Here is a 6,462-nt window from a genome sequence, read left to right as displayed (position 1 = left end):
ATCAAGAAAGATATTATTATTATTATTATTATTATTATTATTATATATATATATATATATATATATATATATGAAAAGAAGACAACAAATTAAGAATCGATGAGGAAGAATTCAATTAACCGTGGGATCTTGATAGAAGTATCAATTGGGATCTTTACAACGAAGAAGAAGAAGCAAACCACCAAACTCAATCCAACTCCATCTTTTTTTTCCTAAAAATCAATTAATTTCACAAAACATTACGAGGGATATTGTTTTATGATCTTAGAATATATATATATATATATATATATATATATATATAGTGGAGGAATTCAAGAATCGCTATAGTTGAAGTAGTTAAACTAGCTATACTTGAACTTTATTTGCTAATCATGATGGTAGAGTTTAAGAATTCAAACTACACATAAATTCTATCATCTAATCTACAATTTAAAAAAAAAAAAATCTACAATTTTATTTATTTGCATTATAATTAACCTTTTGTTTGTCAAAAAAAAAAAAAAAATTAACCTTTTGTACATATATACTGAAACGACGTCACATTACCCCTCTCTCTCTCTCTCTCTCTCTCTCTCTATATGTATATATAATGCCGCCAGTTGATGTCTGTTCATTCGTATAAACACATTAGATTAGGACTATTCCAAAAAAAGTCGATGGGCCCGACCCAAACGGAAGGCCGACATACGATTTTAGTCGGCTTTCGGGTCATGGGTACAAATCAAAGCCCAATAGTTAAGCCTTTTTCTCTCCTAACTGTCAGGTGTTTCTCTCCCTCTCACTCTCGGTCTATCATTTCTGCAGCGTGTCAATTGCTTTCTTTGATTCCTGGTAGATGATGGGCACGTGAATCTTCAAGAGGCTTTGCTTTGAGTCCTCCATTGCTGACCGGTGAGTTCTGTCTGAATAAGCCTTCAACTTCCATTTTTTTTTTCGCGTATTCTATCTGTTATTTTGCCATAGCTGCGCATTTGGTATGTTTTGCTTTCTGGGTTTAATATTTCTTCTCTCTTTATACACAGTATTGGACCCTTCGGTCTTTCATTACATTTCTGGATGAAATTTATATGTTTTCCTATCTGGGTTTGCATTTGTGTTATTAAATTTCCATTTTTCTAGCGGGCTCACTTCTCATTTACCTTTTAACAAATTTTATTTCCTATTTGAGCTTTGAAGACGGTAGAGATGGTGATTATTGTATGTTTTACTTTCTTGGGTACGTCATACGTGCTCAAATGTTGTTGGCTTCCCGCTTCCTTTTAAGTGTCTACTTAATGATTTCCATTTTCACAGCTCGTATTAGTGTCGTCTCTGAGAGCATGAAGCTTTTCTGTGTAGGAAGAGCTTGTAGTTTCTCCCATGTGCTCTTCATTTGGGTCCTTATTTTCTTTAACTTCTTAGATTTTACATTTGGATTAAGTTTTTATGAGTCCGTATTTGTTTTTGCCGATTTTATTAGGTTTTTTTGTGGATTAAATGGATTTGTTTTAGTTCTATATTGTTGTTGTCCATTTGTTTTATATTTGTTAATTTAGTGTGTAACAGTCATCATGTTTCTTTACTGAATTTGTTGGCATAATTCAAAAGTATCCTCTTATAGACTTGATTGCTCAATTTAAATTTGAACCTCGTAATTTGATGGAGTTCCATAACTATAAGGTTATTTTTTTCTAAAACGTCATTGAATGTTATGTAGGAGAGTTGAAAGATGGAAAGAGCCAGACTGGATTTAAGATTTCATCACTCGGGATCAACACAATCCGAGGAATCAGAGATTTGGAAAGGAACTACAGCAACTATCCAAATCTACCTTTATCATGTCCATTACCGACTTCAACCCTTTGTGTCAGGTGCTCAGCATTCCGAGAGCAGTGCTGCCTACTCCTGGCGTACTTCAAGTCGATTAAATGATGCGGCAGAAGATAGGGCAAACTACTTTGGAAACCTTCGAAAGGTGGTGCTGCCTGAAACTCTGGGGCGGTTGCCAACAGGGCAAGCAAGCTACCACTTTGCTTGAGCTGATGAGCATTAGAGCATTGCACAGCAAGATCTTGCGCCGAGTCAGTCTTGGCATTGCCACTGGGTTTCGAATTCGAAAGGGTGGACCAACATATATTCCTGCTATTCTTGTCTTTGTTGCCGCTAAAGTTCACAGGCAATGGCTCAACCACGTCCAATGTCTACCTGCTGTCCTTGAGGTGGGGAAGTTTGGTACTTTTGGCTTTGCATTGGGTTTTTAAATGTCTTTATTCTCGTTGTATATTTTTTAAATAAAGATTTAAATAGAACTACATTATGCTCAACCCCTTCAGAAGTCCAAATCTTCCTTTCTCTGCACATTATCCGTATAAGACACAATGGAATTGCATTCCGAATTATGAGTTGACCTTGATAGTTTGAATTTTATGGTTCACTTTCTTGATAGATTTAAATCCCTTTGATTCCCTCTTATTTATGTAAAATCCCCCAATTCTCTCCCTAACAGCTATATCACTCCTCTATCACTCCTCTATAAAATCAAGTGCTCCGATTAATAGGAAACAAGGAAAATACTTTGGAAGAGGAAGTATTTTCCTTGTTTGCCATTAATTAGTGTACATGATTTTATAGAGGAGTGATATAGCTATTAGGGAGAGAATTAGGAGTAGCTCAATTGGCTGAGGATTACGCCTTATGAAGCGAAGGTCACTAGCTTGAAGTCTTTATTAAAAAAAGGAATAAATGCGAAATTGGTCACTGTGGTTAACCTAATTTACAAATCACTCTCTATGGTTTAAAAAATAATTTATAGGTCCCTAGGGTAGGCCAAAATAACATTTTACTCCCTGAACTCATTTTCCGTTAAATGACTTAACGAAAACCGTTACATTGCCACATTACAGTCAATAAAACTAAGACACGTGTTCTTTTTTATTTATGCTTTTAAAAAATGACAAATAAGCTTTTCCACGTCATTTTGAGGCTCCAACACACACTTCATCTTCCCCAACGATTCTTGCCGTCGTCTTCATCTTCCCCACCGATTCTTGCGTCCATCTCCAGGTGAGCTGTTGGGTTTCATAGTACGACTGAAATCGCCGCCAGAGATTCGTCGGAAACGTCACGACGGTAAGCCACCTTGCTTTGGAGCTTTTTTACTTTAGCTCGAAAGTGAGGCGGCTTACCGTCGTGATGTTTCCGGCAGTTCTCTGACAGCGATTTCAACTCGGGAAAGTATATCGGTGAGGAAGATTATCGACACACTGTGGGATATAAGGATGAAGACGCACGGTGGGGATAGAGGGATTAGGTTTATTTAATTTGATGTGGAGTGTGTGCTGGAGCCTTAAAATGATGTGGAAAAGCTTATTTGTCATCATTTTTTTTTTAAATAAATAAAAAATAAAACATGTCTCATTTTTATTGGGTGTGATATAGCAATGTAACGGTTTTCGTTAAGTCATTTAAAGGAAAATCAGTTTGGGGAGTAAAATGTTATTTTGACCTACCCTAGAGACCTATAAATTATTTTTTAAATTACATGGAGTGATTTGTAAATTAGGCTAACCACATGGACCAATTTTACATTTATCCCTAAAAATAAAAAAAAATATAAAAAAAAAAGCCCTTTCACAAATTATACCCAACTCTCTAGCTACCGACCTACAGAGTAAAAGATGATCTACGAACTAAACTAGTAGCTGCAACACATACAACTGCAATACACTATGCATATTCCTCTCTTACGTAAACTGTCCACAGTCAAAATTCTTCCCCATGTAGCCCTTCAACATAGATCAACGTATACTCTACCAAGGAAATCCAGTGGCACCTTTTCCTTTGCTTATAATCTTTCTCATAGGTTTGTTTAGAATTATTTATAATGTTTTGAAACTTGATTGGTTGTCACCTACTATTCAGGTCCAAATAACAACCTTTTGAAAATTTTACAGACATCGTTGAAAGACATTAAATATCTAGAGTGGTTGAAAAATATAAAAAGTATGAGTTATCCTACACACACTTTCACTTATATACTCTCTTAGGTGGCTTTTACAACCAGCGTTGGATTTAAATCCAATAAAGATCTATTCCAAATCTAATAGTAATTTTAAAAGCCTCCCGAGGAAGTGTAGAAATGAGTATGGGAAAGTGGGAGTGTGTGTAGCTTTACTAAAAAAGTATTGCTCGTTCACATTACCAGATTTATAAAAATGAAACTGGATGCTCAAATATTCAATTTTTTGTGAGATTTCGAGCTTGCTATGATGTGGACTGATCTCTTATTTTTACTTTGGAAGTTGAAGTACCTTTTTGATATTTGTGGCAGAGGCCTGGAGGTGTATGGTGTGCCATACCAATTCCCATTTCTCTCTTCTACACCCCTTTCAGGGCACTATGTTCCTACCACCATGATCATGACCCTGGCACCACTCCAGCACTCCCACTTCTTCATCGCCATCATTATCAGCACAATCCAATTCTCTTGTCAAAGTAGTCTGTTCATTGGTCTGTGACTCTTTCTACCAAGAACCCCATGTGAGAATATCGCCTCCCAAGCTCAATCTTCAGTAGGAGAGGCCATTACAGTCGTTGCTTCACTAGCCGCTGAGGCAGGGTCAATGGTGGCATTGAGTTTCTTTTACTGGGCAATTGGATTTGCCAAGTTTCGCGATTTTATGCGACTTTATATAGTATGTGCCACATCATTGATTGGTAATGGGAATATGGAGAGGGCTCAAGAAGTGATGCAGTGTATGGTAAGGAGTTTTGTTGAGATTGGGAGGTTAAGGGAGGCTGTTGATATGGTTATTGAGATGCAAAATCAAGGTTTGGCACCAAGTACTTGCACTTTAAATTGTGTGATTCACATTGGGTGTGAAATGGGTCTGGTTGAATATGTCGAGAACATGTTCAAGGAAATGTGTGTGAGAGGGGTGTCTCCTGATCATTGCAGTTATAAGTTGATGGTTATTGTAGGATGGGCAGAATTTTGGAGGCAGATAGGTGGTTGAGTGAAATGCTTAAGAGAGGCTTTGTTCTAGATAATGCGACTTTTACTTTAGTTATCAGTGCATTTTCTGAAAAAGGTTTTGTGAATAGAGCTTCTTGGTATTTTGATAAGATGATTGAGATGGGTTTGATACCAAATGTGATTAATTTCACGTCTTTGATTCATGGGTTGTGCAAGAGGGGCAACATTAAGCAAGTATTTGAAATGTTGGAGGAAATGGTTAGGAAAGGTTGGAAACCAAATGTGTATACTCATACAGCATTGATTGATGGGCTCTGCAAGAAGGGATGGACTGAGAAGGCTTTTAGAATATTTCTGAAACTTGTCCGGAGTGACAATAACAAGCCAAATGTTTATACATATACAGCCATGATTGGTGGGTATTGCAAAGAGGACAAGTTGAACCGTGCAGAGATGTTATTACCCAGAATGAAAGAACAGGGATTGGTCCCCAACACCAACACATATACTACTCTCATTGATGGGCATTGTAAAGCAGGTAATTTCGGAAGAGCATATGAGTTGATGAAAGCAATGAATAATGAAGGTTTCACACCTAATATATGTACATATAATGCAATTATTGATGGCCTTTGCAAAAGGGGAAGGGTTCTTGAGGCTTATAAATTGCTTAAGAAGGGTTTTTGTTGTGGATTGCGAGCGGATAGTGTCACGTATACTATCCTCATATCTGAGCACTGTAAACGGGCAGATACTGTGCACGCCTTGGTGTTCTTCAATAAGATGGTCAAAGGTGGCATTCAACCTGATATTCATACATATACCACACTGATTGCTGCCTTTTGTAGGCAAAAGAGATTGAAAGATAGTGAGAAGCTTTTTGAAGAAGTTGTAATGCCAGGCCTAGTTCCAACTAAGCGGACGTATACATCCATGATATGTGGGTACTGTAGGGTTGGAAGTGTTAACTCGGCTGTAAAGTATTTTCATAGGATGAACGATCATGGCTGTACACTGGACAGTATTACATATGGTGCTCTTATAAGTGGGCTTTGCAAAGGGTCTAAGTTGGATGATGCCCACCGGTTATATGACACCATGATAGACAAGGGGCTATCCCCATGTGAAGTTACTCGGCAGACCTTGGCTTATGAGTATTGTAAAATAGATGATTCTGTTACGGCCATGATCATATTAGAAAGGCTAGACAAAAGGCTCTGGATCCAGACAGTTAAGACCTTGGTCTGGAAGCTTTGTAGTGAGGGGAAAGTGGGCATAGCGGCATTGTTCTTTTATAGATTATTAGATAAGGACCGTAATGCGGATCGTGTGACTTTGGCAGCATTCACGACTGCATGCTACAAGAGCAACAACTATGCTCTTGTTTCTAACTTGTCCGAGGGGATCTCTAAAGGAATTGTGTAGTGGTTGTTGTTTAATCATGGTGGGTGAATTCATTTGTGTTGAAAAGTAGAGCTGCTGAAGCAAATTTTGTAGTTTGATTC

The 6,462-nt window shown here is 37.5% G+C and overlaps 1 pseudogene; it reads left to right on the top strand.

The window, feature by feature from the left end:
* The first annotated feature begins 798 nt into the window (after window positions 1–798).
* On the top strand, window positions 799–6,414 carry LOC132171967 (pentatricopeptide repeat-containing protein At4g19890-like; annotated as a pseudogene).
* The last annotated feature ends 48 nt before the right edge of the window (window positions 6,415–6,462 follow it).

The sequence above is a fragment of the Corylus avellana genome, chromosome ca2 (genome assembly GCF_901000735.1).
Source record: "Corylus avellana chromosome ca2, CavTom2PMs-1.0".
NCBI classification, from domain to species: domain Eukaryota; kingdom Viridiplantae; phylum Streptophyta; class Magnoliopsida; order Fagales; family Betulaceae; genus Corylus; species Corylus avellana.
Note: the sequence above shows the minus strand (reverse complement) of the source record. Positions and strands in the feature narration are given on the sequence as shown.